The 18,825-nt window shown below is 37.2% G+C and overlaps 1 long non-coding RNA gene across 1 annotated transcript in view; it reads right to left on the minus strand.

The window, feature by feature from the left end:
- Window positions 1–18,825, minus strand: part of LOC106149185 — an 82,443-nt gene that overhangs the window by 61,833 nt on the left and 1,785 nt on the right. The window contains exon 2 of the long non-coding RNA XR_001235181.1: window positions 4,474–4,594. This is a non-coding gene — a long non-coding RNA (uncharacterized LOC106149185). The remainder of the gene's footprint in view (window positions 1–4,473; window positions 4,595–18,825) is intronic.

Below are 18,825 nucleotides of genomic sequence, written 5' to 3' on the forward strand. Positions count from 1 at the left end.
AAGAATTTTTTTAAATCCAGCCTCCAAAATGCAAATACCCAGTCCTAAAATGGGCATCTGAGATGAATACACAATTCTCAGATGAAAAACTACAAATGGCAGATAAATATATGAAAAAATGTTCAACATCATCAGTCATTTGAGAAATGGAATTAGAACAACACTGAGATTTCATCTCACCCCAGAAAGAATGGCTACCATCAAGAAATCAGCTAATAACAAATGCTAGAGGCACCACGGGGAAAAAGTAACGCTTCTCCACTGTTGCTGGGAGTATAGACTAATGAAACCACTGTGGAATCAGTGTGGAAATTCCTCACAAAACTAGGATTAGAGGCCCCATTCAACCCAGTTATTTCCTTTGTGGGTATCTTCCCAGAAGAATTAAAAACATCATACTGCAGCAATATATATGTGCACCCATGTTTATAGCAGTGCAATTTGTCATAGCTAAATCTTGGAAATACCTCAAATGCCCATCTTTTTTGTACCTTTTTTTGAACCTGGAATCAAACTCATGACCTTGTGCTTACCAGGAAGGTGCCCCACCACTATGGCTATAATTATCATTCAGCCTTTCTTTTTTTTTTTTTTTTTTTTTTGATACTGGGAACTGAACTCAGGACCTTGTGCTTGCCAGGCAGGCACTTGTACCACTGAGCTATATCCCCAGCCCAAATGCCCATCAACGGAGGAATGGATAAAGAAGATGTGGTATTTTTATACAATGGAGTATTATGCAGCCATAAGAAGATAAACTTAAAGCTTTTATAGGTAAATGGATTTAACTACAGACTGTACTCATAAGTGAAATAATTGCACCCACATGTGCAAATGGGGTATAAGATTGTTGGGAAAATGTACATGGAGAGTGTCTCTTTCCTACCCACAAGACCACAAAATCTCCTATTCCTTCCTTATGCTCCAAGGGGCAAAATAGAAGTCGGGGTCTCTTAACTAACTGGAGCTAAGTAAGCAGAAAGGGGCAGGGAGAGTTCACAACATGACCCAGAGGAAACAAAGGCTTGGGCCTCAGAATAGAGCAGGACCCCAGAATTGCATGCAGCCACAGGATGAAATAGGGAGGATGGGTATTGGTGTTCTTTTCTAGGTGCTCTCCATCACCAGCTCTGCAAATGGCCTTGATGAGGCCTTTCTCATAAGGAAAATCCTCACTGTCCCTTGGAGAGTATCAGCTGACCACTTATCTAGATCTGGTTGGCTCCATTCTCCCCTCAGCCCCTCTCCAGCCTTTCTTCCTACTCCCTTCACTCTCCCTCCTCCCCCTACACCACTGACTGTAATGTCTCTGCTCCTTCATTGTGCATACCAGCTCCAGGTAGGTGGCCTCAATGCCACAGCTTTGAGTATTCTACCACTGTGCAGACTCTACTGCCTAGCTGGACCTCCCCAGGAGGAGGCACTCCAGACACCTCCCCAGGGTCCCCAGGAGCATCTTCTGTACCTATTCAGATATAGTTCAGTGATGGAGCCTGTGGATTTCCATTCATAGCATGTTATAAGGTTATGTCCTCAAGCTTTTCTCCAAGGTTGCAATATGACAGTATCCTTGGAAACACTAACCCATGTAGAAAGAGAGAGAGAATTTTCAACTGGGAGAAAAGCTTTTTCCCAATTGGAAATTAAATCCTTAAAAGCCCAAACTCATTTCCTTATCTATACAATGGGCCTAATAATGCCCAACATATGTGGAACTGCTGATGATTCTGTGGAACGTGATTAAGAAATACTACTGCTTATGAAATACAGGTTTCTACATTATGGGTACCTCTTTGACACAGCCTATAACCATGACCTATGCTGTGTTTGAATGCCTTGGGACTGTTCCTGCTTCTCTGGGGAAAGGCTTTCTCTTGACCCTGGTACCCTTTGTAGCAGACCAACTACATGATAGTGATTTCTGATATTTCTTAGTGCTAAAGAGAAGTTTATTTTACAACAACAACAAAAAAAAAAAACCTCTTTTTTTCCTGTCTCTTGAAATAAAAGTACTATTTAATTTTCTTAATTTGTACTATGTTAAGAAAAGGGAACTTAAGGTCAGTCTCTCAGGTTGAGTAACTCTGAGCTATAAGCTCCAGAATCTTGTCTTTGTCTCAGATTCCAAATGGGATTGTGGGGAAAAGTGATATAACCATGAGATCACTGTGTTCTTTTAGATGATTTCCTGTTTCCTGTGTATTTAAACACACAGGGAATAATCCCGCTATTAAAAATGAGACCCTGTATGTGTGTATGGGCAGAAGTTCAATGAAAAAAGGAAGAAAAATATGCTTGCTGACTACCAGATGTAGAATACATAAATCCTGTTAGAACAAGAGGGAAATAGGTTTATGCAAAAAACCTAAGGGAACTTGGAAGTCAGATAGGTATCTGTCAAACAGACTTATTTAAATCATCCACTTCCTCAGCAAAATAAAAGTTTGAGAAAACTCTATTTCCTCTTGTGGTTTGAAATTACAGTTGTAGGTTTAGAAGTCCTGCTTAATTGAGGGCTTCCAAACAAAGAAATTATGTGACCCTATTCAGGAACCCAGCAACACTGGGATCACCCAGTGCCTCTTACTGAGGCCTCCTATATTGCCCTATTTGTATTTTCTGTCCCTTGTCATCTCAGCAGCAAATTGTAGTGCAGCTGACCACTACTTCATGACCCTCTGGCTTGTTGCTGTAAAGCCTTTTGTATCTGGAAAATAAAGGTACTCACTGGTTTTCTTGCTACGCCAGACTGTAGATCTAAGGCACAGGTCTCTGCTAAGTAAGCTTAATGACTAGGCAAATTATTCTTCTCCAGCCTTGTCCTGTCCACAGGTCCAGAGAAGTGATGGCCTTAGACAATCAGTTTGCGTTAAGGCAAACCTGATATGAAAACTAATAACCGAAGCCTGGAATGGTGGCTTATGCTTGTAATCCCAGCACTCTGGATGGAGCATCACACAATTTCAAGCTCAGATTGGACAACTTGGCATAGAAGGCTCTGAATTCAATTCCCAGCACAGCCAAAAAGCTAAACCAAACCTAATAACCTATTTATGCTTATCTGCAACATCTGTATTAATTTCTAGTGATCCAGCTCAAAGGTTTTTAGGTATGACCATAGACTTTATAATCAAATTGATGTAGGTCTAAGTCATTCCAATTCTAAATTGTTCTCCTCAGGATATTACTGTTTACAGATGTTCTGCTAAATATATTTTGTTATGATTATATTCAACAGAATTATTATATGTGCACTTATGGTAAGACCATAGACTTTGTAGTCAAATGGATCCAGTTGCAACTTATTCCAAGTCTACTACACAGTAATACATGAACTCTGGCGTGTTACTACATCTCTCTGATTTTTAGTTCCTTTACTTTCTTGCTAGGAATGTATACATAATCTAGCACAGTGTCTAACACTTTGGGAAATCTTGACAAATTCTTGCTACTTACCACACATCCATCTCTTCATCACCGCTTCTTCCCCACTTCCATTCCTTCATTCAATATCTGCTAATACATTTTATCTTAACTGTTGTGTTTAACTGACCACTATGTCAGTAGAGTTACAAACAAGGCTAAGATATGAGTTATGACCTCTAAATAAACCACACCATCTAAAAATGGAGAAAAGTATATCCCTAAAGGCATGCATCAGGCACACTCATGATACGAAGGAGGAAGTGTTCGATTCTTTATGGTTACAGCATAAAGTTTCAGGAAAGTTTCAGCCAAGAAAGTGAAGAAGGCATATAAACATTGAAAAGGTGTCCACTACAAATGAATTAAAATAATTTATATTATTGAAATGTACACATAATGAATAAATTGCATATCCTACAAATAATTACAAACATTATATGTTAATTCAAAACAAAAATTTGAAAATAGTTCCATGCTGTTAAGAGATAAAGTTTTTAGGGGGCTGGGGATTTAGCTCAGCGGCACAGTGCCTGCCTGGCAAGCGTAAGGTCATGAGTTTGATTCCCAGTACCAGAAAAAAGCCAAAAAAAAAAAAGAGATAAAGTTTTTAGAACTTACACTACCAAATCAGAGGGTGAAAGTGAGGGTGGTTAGTGGGCTGGAAGAGGGGTAGAGAGAGAAAGAGAAATATAAATGCTATATAAATTGTTGAATACTACATACTCTGCCCCAAAATGTGTACAGTGAGGTTTACTGAAACAAAAGTTTGTACATTTATTTTTAAAAATTATGTGGTTAAAAAGGTAACCAGTTATGCTAACACCTTTCCTTGTTAACACTGCAGTATTGGAAGCACTGAACCCTCCTGCATCTCTAGCTCTTATTTACAAGCTGGAGTATCGCCTGAGCTGAAAGGAAAGTGAGATTAAGGAAGTTCATGGTGGGAAGTATCCTGAAAGGAACCAGCTAAATGTGTTCAAGCCAGCTGATTCTGAGGAAAGTACTAAGTAGTAACTTGAGGGTTGTGTAAGGAATGTTCTGACATACTTTTTGTCTTCCTTTTGTTTATTCCTCTTGCCTGTCAGAGCCTATAGAGACACTGTCACCACTCTTGACCTCCTCCTCTTCTTCCACTTGTTGCCATAGAGACTTACTGGGTTCATCATCCCTGGAAACAAACCAAACAGAAGAATCAGCAGCGTTCTTTGGGAACTGGGAGAGAGTGTGTGGAGAGGTTCAGAGATAGACAGATAGATAGATAGATAGATAGATAGATAGATAGATGTTACCCACGGCTCTGTAACAACTACGCTATACATCACAGGTCAAAACAACAAAGGTTCATTCTCTCACACAATTTCTGAGAGTTAAGGAATCCAAGACTCAGGGTCTCCCATGGAAATACTGCCAAGGTGTTTGCAAGTGAGGCTGTAGATCTCTGAAGTTGCAGTTTTAATTTCTATTTCTCTTATTATAGCAGAGATTCGGCCTCCTTTTATATGCTTAAAATAATATGTGTTTCCTATGAATTACTTGTGCTTAATTGTTGCCTAGTTATGTACTGGACTGATTTTTTTTTAGGGATTAAAGACTTGGGTTCTTGTGTTAAATGTGAATAGCACCTATATTTTTCCCAGTGTTTTTCCATTTGTACTCTGACCTATTAAGTTTTTTTGTCACATGGTAATTTTAAAAATATTTTATGTGGTCACATTTATCAGTATTTTTCTCATAGCTTCTGTGTTGTGTCATTCTTAGAATGTCTTCCCACTTCAAAATTATTAAGAATTCTCCTGTAGTTCTTTTTAGCATTATCATTGTTTGATTTTTTTTTTACATTTCAATTTTGACTACATTTGTTCTAGTTCATTATACTATACTAAAGTATAACTACATATGAAACTCTAAGTTTTTATCCATTTTGGTTTTGGTTCAAATATTTCTATTTTATTCAGTTTTCTTGTTTGTGGACCAAGGATAATTAGTATTACTGAGTACTATCTGTGGCTTTAGGTGGGGAGGCCATCTTCCAGATTGAAAATTAAGTCATAATTTTATTCCTTGTTGTTTACCTGATGGGAGAATAGAAATTAACTCCATCTACAAAATACTGTAGTTTGATTTAATAATCAAAACCAAAATCAAATTAGCCATTTCTTGTCTTCCTATATGGCAACTGATGTTTTCATTTAGAATTTTTCAATAATAGAAATGCACAGATAATACTTTTGAAATAATTTGGCTATCTATGGAGCAGAATTGGAAAAGATATCATAGCTTTGAATTGGTTATTTGGAACTCAAAATGATATTCCACAAAACAGTATTTTAAACGTTTAGGTTCTTGGGCCTCATCACAAATTCCAGGTTCATGTTTACACAGTTCAGGGTAGGAGGCATGGTGCTGTGTCAGGTAGATATAATATATCATAGCACAATTTCCCTGGAAATATCCACTTAATGGGCACCTCAGGAAGCCCCAGATACATCTTTGCTGGCCCTAGAAGCAGAAGTGAGAACTTCAGGAGCAATTAGGAAGTTGTTGTTAAGGCCAGAAAGGATATTCTGGTCAGAAGAATGCCTCTTTATATTTGTATGAGGGAAAGCTAGTTCCCAATATTTGGTAGTTGTCCTGAATAAGATAACTAATAAAATACTGCTTCCGGTGATGAATTTCTTGAGGTGTATCATATTTTTTTTCAGCAAAGGATTACCTATAGGAAAATTTCACATCAGGAAAAGGTCTTCACAACAAAGGCTGATTTTAAGGCAAAATAGGTTCTGGGAAGACAAACTGAGAAGTGGAACCCCAAGAGATGAGGACCCTGCTACCCACAAAAATAAGACATTAATCTAGCTGTTAGGCCTGAAGAGTAAGGTAGGATTTGAGGCTTAAGAACAAGGAAAAATATGCTTATCAGGACTAAAGCTTGAGACTACCTTAGAAGAATAAAATGAAACTGATGGTTTGCGGGCAATTACTCTAACCCCCAATGTCAAAGATAAGGACCCATCTGGGGGACCAGGGCAAAGCATCAGGGGAAGGTGAGAATGAAATCATTCTGATGTGGAGCAAGCTGGGAGCAGAGACCCAGGTGGGGGTGTGGGGAAGAGTTTTCCACCACTCAGAAAGTGATTGGCCATTATTTGGGGAACTATGCATATTTTTGTATTTTGTGCCTAGCATAAAATATATATTTGTCCTAGGGTCATTTATTATAGCAAGTATATGAAAAAGGCATATGCTTAGGCTATTTCTCAACAACAATTAAGAATAATTGCAAGTTAATTGTGAAAGGTTGGTTAGCATGTAAATAGAATCATTCATTGTTTAATGACCAGGCTGTTTTCTGAGAAATATATCATTAGGCAATTTCATCAGTGTACGAATGCCACAGTGCACTTACACAAGCTCATACGGTTTACAGCAGCCACTCAATGGAACCTCCTGGTGCAATCCAGGGATCCAGTAAAACAAGATACAAGTGGCTGCTGCCACTAAAACACAGCATATTGTTTGACAGTGAATTTTTTAAGTAAAAAGAGTACACTTTAAAGATAAAAAGTATGGTATAATGTGATAGTTAATTTTTACTGTCAGTTGACTGGATTAAGAGACATGTAAAGGTGACTGCACTATCAGGGCAATAACCTACCAGTGGGTCAAACTTCTGACGCATTCACAGCCGAATGGAATATTTAGAGGAGGAGTCCAGTTGGAGAAAGTAGATCAATAAGGGTGTGCCTTTGAAGGGCATATCTTTCCCCATGCTTTCTACCAAGATGTTTCTGCCTTGGAGCCAGCCAGTTATGGACTGAAAGCTCTGAAACTGAACCAAAATAAACCTTTCCTCCTTTAAGTTGTGTATATCAGGTGCTTGGCCACACTTTCTGACCAATACATTTCACAAATATATAATTCATCATATATTTACTATTATCAAGTATTATATACTGTACACCCCTGTACACTGTTACATGTCTGGCAGTGCAGTAAGCTTGTTTATACCAGCACCACCACAAACAGTAATGCATTGTGCTGTGTTGGAACGGCTATGATATCACTTTGCAACAGCATTATTTTTTAGCTTCATTGTAATCTTATGGGACCACAGTTGCATATAGGTACCTATGGTTTGTTGTTGTCTGAAATGTTGTTATTAGCACATGGCTACAGTACTTCCAGTGAGCCAAACTATCAGAAAATTGACCAGCATAAAATAAAGAATAAAATTCCCCCATTGCAAACACAAAGCATGATAGTTCAAGGTAAAAACCAAAACACATTTTACTCTCTGGTGGATGCTGCATGTTATCTGTGTTCTTTACAGCTCCTTCCTTCTATTTCCAGCTGTCCCACTGCTCCTTAATGCTTCCACTAGAGAGCGGGCAGGTGATGACAAGAAATAGAAATACAAGTTAAACTGCAGCTAAGAACTTAGCATTTTACAAAATGCCAACATACAAAATGATATAAATGTCTCAATTGAGAAAATAAGTTGTGAGCCTGGTTAATGTATGGCATTCTGAATATGCGAAGTGTGATAAGGAATTGCAACACATTCTGTACAAAAGAAGAAGTTCACAAAATGCTACTGGGGAAAGGACTACATAGATAGACCATAGGAGCATCTGTCCCTGCATGTGGGGAATGCAGAAACATTCATTAAACACAATAATTTAGTAAGTATACGTGAGCTCTTAAGACCTAGCCGCAGTTCCAGAGGCTAACTGCAGAACTTGGCCTAAGCACGAAAAGGATGAGATCACTCGCTGTAGTCAGAGAAGGCATCTGCAATAGGATGAATTTTTAGAAAGTTATAGCGATGAATACTCATGTCAGGAAAATACAGCAAGCTCAAATAAAAAACTTAATGGTGAGCCTCAAACTTGTAGAAAAAGAAGAGCAGGCTAAGCCAAAAGCTCATAAAAGGGAGTACATTACAAGGATCGGAGGAGAAATTAACACACTGGAGGTGACTTTGTTACTTTCCTCTCATTCTGAGACAAAATACCCAGTGCCCAAAGTTAAGGAAGGAAAGGTCTATTTAGCTTAGAGTTTGTAGAGGTTTCCGTATATAACCAGCTAGCTCCAAGGCAGGATGGCATGGCACAGGGACAACACTTCAAGGAGTCACAAGACAGCAAAACCAACAAGAGCAAAAATGGTGGGGCAAGCCTCTTTTTCCTCCTTATATTGTATATGGGCTGTCTACCAACACCCACACCATCTCTGTGCCCTCCTCTTGCACAGGCTCAGGATGAATACAAAGTAAGGACCCTGGCTCCCTACTGAGTCACATAGTTAACCTAAACTTCTCAAGCTGACACAATGAATAACTTCCTAGAGCAGGAAAGACATGTCCTTTTCACCCCAAGATGTAGAACTGCTGAGTTTCTTAGTTAGGCTTCTTTCTAGACTCAGGTTGACACAATGTATCAACCCTAACAGGTGGCTAAGATAAGAAAATACAAAGAATCAATGAATTGAAGAGTTGTTTCCTGGAAAGATTTTTAAAAATGGACATACCCTTATCCAACCTGATCAAAAAAAGGAAAGAAAAGACTCAAATCCACCTAATTAGCAATGAAAAGGGTGAAATCACAACAGACCCTGCAGAAATGCAGAAGATCATGTACACCTACTCTGAAAACTTATATTCTGGTAGGATGGAAAATGCAGAAGAACTGGATAGATTCCTATATACATATGAGTTACCAAAGCTGAATCAAGAAAATATAAAAATACTAAATAAACCAATACCAATCAACAAAATCAAAGATGTGATTAAAAACCTACAAAGAAAAGCCCAGGGCCTGACAGATTCACAGCTGAATTCTACAAGAAATTTAGAGAATATCTAACACCACTACTTCTCAAACTCTTTAATGAAAGTGAAAGAGAAGCAATACTTCCAAACTTATTCTGGGAAGCAAGTATTACCTTGACAGCAAAACTGGAGAAGGATGCAACTAAGAAAGAGAGCTACAGGTCAATCTGCCTAATGAACATAGATGCAAAAATCCTTAATAAGATAATGGCAAACAGAATGCATAAATCATCATGAAAATTATACACCATGACCAAGTAGGATTCACCCTAGGAATGCAGGAATAGTTCAACACATGTAAATCAATAAATGTAATTCACCATGTTAACAGAGCCAAGGACAAATATCAAATGATCATCAATAGATGCAGAGAAACCTTTTTACTACATCCAGTACCCATTCATTATAAAAAAAAAAAAACCCTACAGAAAATTGGAATAGATGGTCTTTATCTAAATCTGATAAAAATCATCTATGACAAACCAACAGCCAACATCACACTAAATGGACAAAAACTGAAAGCTTTCACTTTAAAATCAGGAAAAAGACAAGGATGTCCACTGTCTCTACTCTTATTCAACATAGTCCTGGAAATTTTAGCCAGAGCAATTAGACAAAAGAAAGAAATGAAAGAAATAATGATAAGAAAGGAAGAAGTTAAATGATCGTCATTTGCAGATGACACTATACTGTACATAGAAGACCCCAAGAACTCCACCAAAAGACTTCTAGACTTGATAACCAATTTTAAAGCATAGCTGGATACAAAGTCAACATTCAAAAATAAATAGCCTTCCGGCACACAAATAACAAACTCACTGAGAGAGAAATTAGGGAAACAATACTTCTCACAATAACATCCCCAAAAATGAAATATCTAGGAATCAATCTAATAAAGGATATAAAAGACCTCTACATTGAAAACCACAGTATCTTGAAAAAGGAGACTGAAGAGGATATCAGAAACTGGAAAGATATCCTTTGCTTTTGGGTAGGAAAAACAAATAAAGTGAAAATGGCCATATGTCTAAAATTGTTATACAGATTTAATGCAATTCTGATCAAAATTCCAATAGCATATCTCACAGAATTAGAGAAAGAAATCCTAAAATTCATTTGGAATTAGAAGAGACCTAGAATAGCAAAGGCAATTCTGGACAACAATGGCAAGCCGGGTGGCATCACAATCCCTGATTTGAAATTATACTATAAAGATACTGTAATAAAAACAGCATGGCACTGGCATGAAAAGACCTGAAGCTCAATGGAACAGATTGGAAGATGCAGAAACAACTACAGACATACTCAGCCAACTTATCATTGACAAAGTTGCCAAACACAGTCACTGGAAGAAAGATAGCCTCTTTAACAAGTAGTACTGGAAAAACTGGCCTGCACATGGTGAAGATTAAAATTGGACCCAAATATTTCACCATGCACTAAACTAAATTTGAAATGGGTCAAAAATCTAAATATTAAAGCAGAAACATTAAATCTGCTGGAAGGTAGAATATGTAAAATTCTTGAACACCTTGGTGTAGGCAAAGACTTTATAAATAAAACCCTGATCACACAGAACTATCACAAAGAAACAACAACTAAGATCTCATCTTACTAGAAAGCTTTGCACAGCAAGAGAAATCACTAACAGATTGAAGAGCAACACAGTGTGAGAAAGAATGTTTACCAGCTGTTGCTCAGACAAAGGATTACAATCAAGAACGTATAAAGAACTCAAAAGAATCAGACTTCCCAAATTTAGAGACCCAACTGAAAAATGGGCATCTGAGATGAATACACATTTCTCAGGTGAAGAAATATAAACAGCAAATACATATATGGAAAAAATGTTCAATATCACTGGTCACTTGAGAGATGCAAACTAAAACAACACTGAGATTCCATCTCACCCCAGAAAGAATGGCTGTTGGCAAAAAATGAACCAGTAACCAATGCTCGTGGGGCTGTGTTGAAAAAGGAACCCTTCTCCACTTTTGGCGGGAGTGTAGACTGGAGCAACCATTGTGGAAATCAGTAAGAAGATTCTTCAAAGAGCTAGGATTAGACCCAGCTATTCCCCTTCTGGGTATCTTCCCAAAAGAACTAAAAACTTCATACCATGGCAATATATGTGTACCCAAGTTTACAGCAACACAATATTTAATAGCTAGACCTTGGAAACAACCCAAATGCCCATCAACCAAGGGATGGATAATAAAGAGGTGGTCTTTTTATATAATGGAATACTACTCAGCCATACAGAGGGATAAATTTGAGACTTTTATAGGTAAATGAAGGCAACTCGGGACTATACTCATAATTGGAGTAAACGAGGCGCACATGTATAAACATCATATTGTCTCCCTAGTGTTAGAAGCGGAAAGAGTAAATAAGATCTAAAATATACACTAGATATTGTAAAATGGGAAGAAACTGTTCAAAAGGGAAGCAAAACTGGAAGGAAAAAAGAAGGAAGGGAAAAGCAAAAAAAATTATATATATATATATATATACACACACACACGCACACACACACAAGATAGTTAAGATAGTTATACTGCTGATTTTTCTTAGTTCATTAAAAGAAAGGTTTGTGCTAATATTGTTAAGGCAATTAAATGCCTATATCTTGAGCTGTGAGCTAATTTAAAGATGACAATATGCAATGTATTAACCTTTGTTACACTCCTATTATCTTGTTTTGAAACTTTTTTCCTTAAAATATAAAAAAACAAAATATTTCATATATGCTATATGTAAGTATATTACATGTTTGTGTGTAAATATACAGACATATATGAGTAGCAAAAGGTGACTGTTATGCTTACCTATTTGTGAATTTCCCTGAGCTTCAAGGAAACTATAGGCATTAAGTATTTTCATGTCATTTGGTGCAAATGAAGTCAATCTTGAGAAAATTTCACAGATCCTTTTATAAGGATAACTAGTATGTTTTTGTTTATATTTGTCATAGTACAAACCTAAAGAAGTATCTGAATCATCTGCATAAATATGGAGCTTATTGCAAGATGTATTGAATGGCTCAAGAAAACAATATTCCTCAAGTTTCCAAGATCAGTTATGTGAACCCAACCATAACTTCTGGCTCTATTACCAAATCTGGGCAAACTTTGGTAAGCCCTGTGTCTGTGAAAATGCTTACTTATGAATCTGACAAAATTCAACCTGCGGTTCACTGTGAGTAATGCAAAAGAGACTTCAGAATTGAGTCCTAAGTGTACCCCAATACTCACCAAATAAGTCTTTTTGTTAAATATAAAAATCCTTATTGAAATAAATAAAAGTGCTAGTGACTAGCATTAAAATCATGATAGATTAAATAGCTTTACAAATTATTTTATGTAATTTCTAATAATACTGTATATTCATGCTATTTTCTGTTAGTTTATATCCCATGCATGTTTTTGAATAAAATCCATTTGTATCATACAGTGATTTCTGAAAATTGAAGTTTACATAAGTGAAGTAAGTTCCCTAAAATTACAGAAAGATATGCAAAACCATATATAATCACTCATCTTTCCACCAAACCATACTACTCTGCCTTGTCATTAAAGTGCTAGAAGAAGCTTGGAAGAAAGCTGATAGAACTGAAAGTACTATCCTATACAATTATGCAAAGGGAAGACTAAGAGATTTACATAAATTTTACATGCAAAAGAGTAGAATACAAGATGCATTATGTTTATATATCCGTCTTGAAATATACCAATTGTCATTCTGTAAGTTAATGTCTGCCTTTTGTTTTTCATTTGTAAAATGAGGATCATAATTGTGTTTGTATCACAGAGTCATACAGGAACTAAATGATTTAATAATATAAAAAGGATTAGGACAGTATTTGGTACATAATAAATAACCAACAAATATTAGATATTATTATTGCTATAAGCCAAGCACTATATTATGTCCCTTAACATATATAACTTGCTTCAATTCTTGATCATCAGCAGAGGATAAATATTATTATTATTACTATTATTTTCCTATGGCAGATCAGGGAAGTTTAGTAGTGACCACATTGGCATGGCTACTGTTAAGTAGTCAAGATTCAGTACGTGAGCACATTTACATGGCTAATGATTGAGAGTTAGGATTCAAACCCATGTCTTACAACTCTAGAACACAGAGTTGGTTAATTAAGAACTATTTTTACACTTCTACAGAGTTGTTTAAAAATAGGACAGAGACCATCTGTGCCCTGCAAAGCCAACAATACTTACTGCTTAAAACTTTATGGAATAAGTTTGCTGACCACCACTCTAGTGTAATTCTTCCTCCTATTATATCTTACTAGGTTGCCTAAAAAAACTATATATTTATTTTAATTGATAGAATCATTCATCTTTTTCATTCATCCAACAGGCATTTGTTGAGCACTTATTGTGTGTGAGGCCTCTGCCTTAGTCTGTTCAGGCTACTTTAATTAAAATACCTCAGATTGGTAAATTATAAATAGCATAAATTTATATCTATCTGTTCTGGAACCTAGAAGAAAATCCAATATAGAGAGCCCTTCCTGGTCCTTTTCATGGTCCAGGAAGTTTATATTTGTAATCCCATGGAAAAATTGCTGGAATTCTAGTGAGTTATTTCCAGTCTACCACTTTCAGTGCAACGTATCGCAAGAATAAAGACACTAAGGCATATTTGTAGTTATGGGGAGCCAAGGGGGTCCTAAGTCCAGCCACAATGATGGCTAACTGGAACAAAGGCCTCGACCTAGGGCCAAACTTGGGTTTTATTAATTCATGAAGAAAGGAGTGGCTTGAGGATGAGGGACTGTGAGAGTGGTGGGAAGTATGTGAGTGCTCTGAACTGGGCTAGGTAGGAGGTCTGAAATCACCTCTGCAATATGCAGAGATGGATCTGCAGAAAGAGTAATCTGCATAACACAACTGATATAGTATCTATTGTTTTAGGGTTGGTGGTGCTTCAGCTCTGATGTGCAATTTTTCAAGCCCTGGGAAGTCATAGCCTCTATCTTGAGACTCGATCCCAACTGATAGCATGGAGCACTGGCTCTTCATCTTGACTCAACCAAGTTTATACAAGAGAACGACGGGAGTTCTGGGGAAACACCATTTGTTATCTTTAAGGATTACACATCAGCACCTTGGCTGGACCAACATGCATTGCTTAAAGTCAAGTGAAGGGATAAAGAAAAGGCCTAGCTAGCTCTGTACATATCAATTCATGGAAATAGGGTCATGTTTAGCCAAAATGGAGACAGTTGCTCCTCTTTCAAGGAGAGTTATCCAGGTGGTCCTCCACAGTCCAAGATAAAGGCTTCAGCAGGTTTTGTTCCTGGTGGAGTCTTACTCTCTGCATCATAGGTGGCACCTCCTTGTTGCATCATTGCATGGTAAAAGAGGCAAATACCTCCCTTGAGACTCTTTTATAAGGTCACTAATCCCATGACTTCATCATCTCCCAAATGCCTTGTCTCTTAGTACTATCATATTAAAGAATATGTTTTAATGTGTGAAGTTAGGGAGGGCAACAAATATTCAGGCCATCTTTGTGAATGCCAGGTCTAGGAAACCAAATGAAACATGGATATCACCATCTAGAAATGCACCATCATGTGAGGAAGTCTGAGAGAAAAAGAACAACTACAGGACACTACAGCAGTAATTCTAGTACAATACCACAAAGTTCTGTGGAACAAGGGATAACTTTTTGTGAAGCACAACTTTGAACGTTGCATTCAAGGCTCAGAGATTCCTTCCTGGAAAAAATAATACTTGAAAGAAGATCCAAAATTTTAGTTTAAGTGGGTAGAGGGTATTTTAGGTAAATGGGAAAGCAAATAAATACAAATTCTCAAATATGAAAAGAAGCACGAGAATTTGAAGAACTAGAAATGTAACTAGTTTAAGGCAGAGAGAGAAGTGGTGGGAGGAGTTCACAGTAACGGATATGGCTAGAAAAAAAGGTAGAGTTTAAGGCATAAATATCTTACATGGCATGCTAATGTATTTAGAATTTATGCTGAGAGCTATGAATATTGTGAGACTACAGGACAATTGGGAAGTTTCGGCAAGAGGGTGATACATTTAAATTTACATTTTAGAATGATCCTTCTGGAAGCAGCAAGGATGATGGCCCAAAGTGGGCCAAAAGAGATGCTGCACAGGGCTGCAGCTTTGGAATAAAAAGGACTAGAGTCACCTTCGTGACTTAGTCAACTATAACATTGGAGAAATATATAGAAAAAAGCAACTTTTTTCAGACAGACAAAAGACAGCACAAGAATGTGAATGAAAGACACGAGAAGAAACATGCTGAGCTCTACAGCTGGCCAGAATTTCTGCCTGGAAGACATTCCAGACTGCAGAGCAGAGGGGGATTCCATGCTAGGAACAGTTGTGTTTTATAACTGAGGAGACAGAGCCTGAAGTTTAGGAAGTCTGAAGTGCTAGTAAATGGCAAGGAAAAACTCACCCCGTGAGTCTTTAAAAAACACAGAGATGAGCATGCAGAGAGTGAAACTCTAAAACGTGAGCAAAAAGACAACTAGGAAGTTGAGACGAATAGCCTTCCATTATCCATACAGGCACAGAAATAATTTTCATTACCACCCCATAAGATGCAGAGCCCTCATTGATTTCCTTTTTTCAGGAATTGCAGTGAAGACTGCAGAGGTGACTACATCTTAATGGATAATCTGTTCTTAAAATAAAGCTTCCTCTAGACCTACCCAAGCAAAAACTAAAACCAAGACTTGCAATGAGCTCTCTACTTATGTTAGTGTTTTGGCTTGGATTTCAAATGTCCCCCAAAGTCTCATGTATTAAGGACTTGCTCCCCAGGTGACGGCGCTCTTGGGAGGTAATGAAAACATTGGGATGTGGGGCCTAACTGGAGGAAGTAGGTGATTGGGGCTTCCCATTAAAGGGTATATTGAGGCCCTGGCCCCTTCTTTTCTCTCTCTACTTCCTGGCTTCCATGAGGTGAACAACTGTGCTCTCCATGTAGTTTCTGCCATGATAACCTGTCTCACCATAAGCCCAAAGTGACTATAGACTGAAACCTCTAAAATCGTAAACTTTTTTACATTTTTCATTGATTTTCTCCAAGTATTTTTTCACAACAATCAAAAGATGACTAACACAATTAGGAAAAAAAATATATCAACAATCATCTAAATTTACTAGAATCTGAACTTCTACCATAAGAAAGCTAGGTAGAGAAAAAAAAAAAACCTGAAGTTCAAAGAAGGAAAAGAATAAAAAGAGCAGAAATCAAAGGCAAAAAAATTGAGAAAACTCATGAAACCTGAAAATAGGTCTTTGGCATTATTAATACGAATAAACAACTAGCTAAACTATTAAAGGAAACACACAAAATTATTCATTTCAAGATTAAAGAAAAGACATCATTACAGATTCTATAGCTTTTCCCTAGAAGGCAATCTATCAGGACAAAGTTGGATCATTGTGAAAAGTACAATATAGTGGCAGCAGTGGCAGTAGCCATTCAAGAAAAACGACCATAGCAATAAAAAAAATATTGAGCAACTTCATATAGCAAACTCTGCTTAGGTAAAAGTGGAAACAATTAAAAATAAACAAAATGTGAAAAGCAAGGCCTATTTATTGAGAATTTTCTGTAGCATGTTTTCTTTCCCTTGTACTTTTACAGAAACTCAGAGGAGAAAGAAGCTTTATAGTTGGGAGAAAAGGAAAAGCTTCAATTATGTACTGACTGGAGGCTACTGATAACTAAGAGCAGAGCATCCTATGTGATTGGTTGGGGTACACATTTGGCTTTCTCTGGTTGGTCCTGAGATAGAGACTAGTGATAGTAGTAGGATTTCCTACATGTTTGACTTATTACGGGCCATCTTCCTGGACTATTTATTGTGGATAAGCTGGGAGTGTTTTATTGAGGAAGTTATTGAACGTTGAGGGCCAGAGTTCAATTTTTATATATTCCCTAGCCATTCCCTGTTTATGTATTCAGTTTCTTAGTAATAAATGATATAGTGACACACCCTTCATTCTGAAAGTACACTGAAAGGAGGGATCCAGTCTTCCTGGGCACATCCAAGAAGGGTTCACAGTCAAAGTAATATTTAAGATAAATCTTGAAGTTCAAGGCAAGGATAAGATCAAAGGACAACACTACCAGAGATTGCAACCTTTTCAAAGAAATGAGTTGGTGAGTGTGCAGTATGTCAGACGAATAACTCTTCTTGAACATTAAGAGTGTGAGGTCAGAAGATTAGCCAGGAAAGCAAGATTTGAACCAAAATGTAGCAAACTGTGGATGCTTTTTGAAAATGTAAGCACAAGAAACTCCAGGGGAGAGAGAAATCCTTTAAAGCCAATAGTTACAATATTTTATTTGTACTTTGGGAACATTATTCTTACCACAGTAGAAAATATGCATGGAATATAAGGAAAGTGGAAGCTGACACACAAGGTTGGATGGTATTTTTTTTTAATTCAAAGAAATGGTGAAGGCCTTGATTCGAAAAGGAAGGCAGGGATACAGGTGAAACAACCAGGCCAGTATCTTGCACACAGAATGAGTGGTGTATACATGTCTGCTATATTTTGAGTGAATAAATGGAAGGTCTAGAGAGTGGACTGGACCGAACTTGGTGACTGATGTAGGTTATAATGGTGAGAAATTGTTAAGAATTATTAAAGTAAGCATCAGCAACTGATTACATAACAATACCATGGGCAAAATGTATAAAACAGGGTTGGGGTCATTTACGAGTGCACATGGCGAGTTCAATGTGGGGAATGTCAGGGGGCCTTAAAAAGTTGGAATGGGGATTTAACACCATTGTATGGAAGCCAGGTTTCAGCAGTCATTGGCAGTATATAAGTAGTAGTTGAAATCATTTAAATGGGTCCAGTGGTCAGAAAGAACTTTCAAGACTAGGGAAGGGAATCCATTCCTCTAGTATCTTTTAAAAACAGCAGCAAAAAACGGGTGAAGCAATGTTTGCCAGTAAAAGTTCTTTTATACAACTTTTTTGAGACTTCCTTTTTAGGCCGTCTGTACCCAGTTTAGCCACTCATATACTTGGATGCAAAGACATGAAACAGCTTTTAAAGGAAAACTGCAAAAATCACATTGGGTGAAATATGCAGAATGCTGAGATTTGGCCCTGTGAAGCATGGTCCTTGTGCAGGTTAATGACCCTGTTGCATGAGGAGATCTAAGTTAGAGCCTAGGCTCACCTAATTTTTGACTTTACCCACATTATTTCTGTCAGCTACAAATTGAAGTTAATTATACCCATCTTAAAGACTTTCTTTTAGGACTAAATGAGAATCTTATATAATATATACAAGGTACCTACTGGTATTTACTATATACTTTGTGCTTAATAAACTAAAGTTATTATTATTATTATTGTTATTATAAAAAGGACTAGAAGAATGACACTCAAGAAAAGCAGCCAATACAATTTGTTTCTCCTCATATGCAAATTGTTTATATTGCAAGGACAGTAATGAGAACTTAATTTTTAAAATTCTTCCTTACCTAAAAAATGCATTTTTTGCCTGGCATGGTGGCACACA

Source organism: Chinchilla lanigera, unplaced genomic scaffold (assembly GCF_000276665.1).
Source record: "Chinchilla lanigera isolate Chin_1 unplaced genomic scaffold, ChiLan1.0 scaffold00038, whole genome shotgun sequence".
In the NCBI taxonomy this organism is placed as follows: domain Eukaryota; kingdom Metazoa; phylum Chordata; class Mammalia; order Rodentia; family Chinchillidae; genus Chinchilla; species Chinchilla lanigera.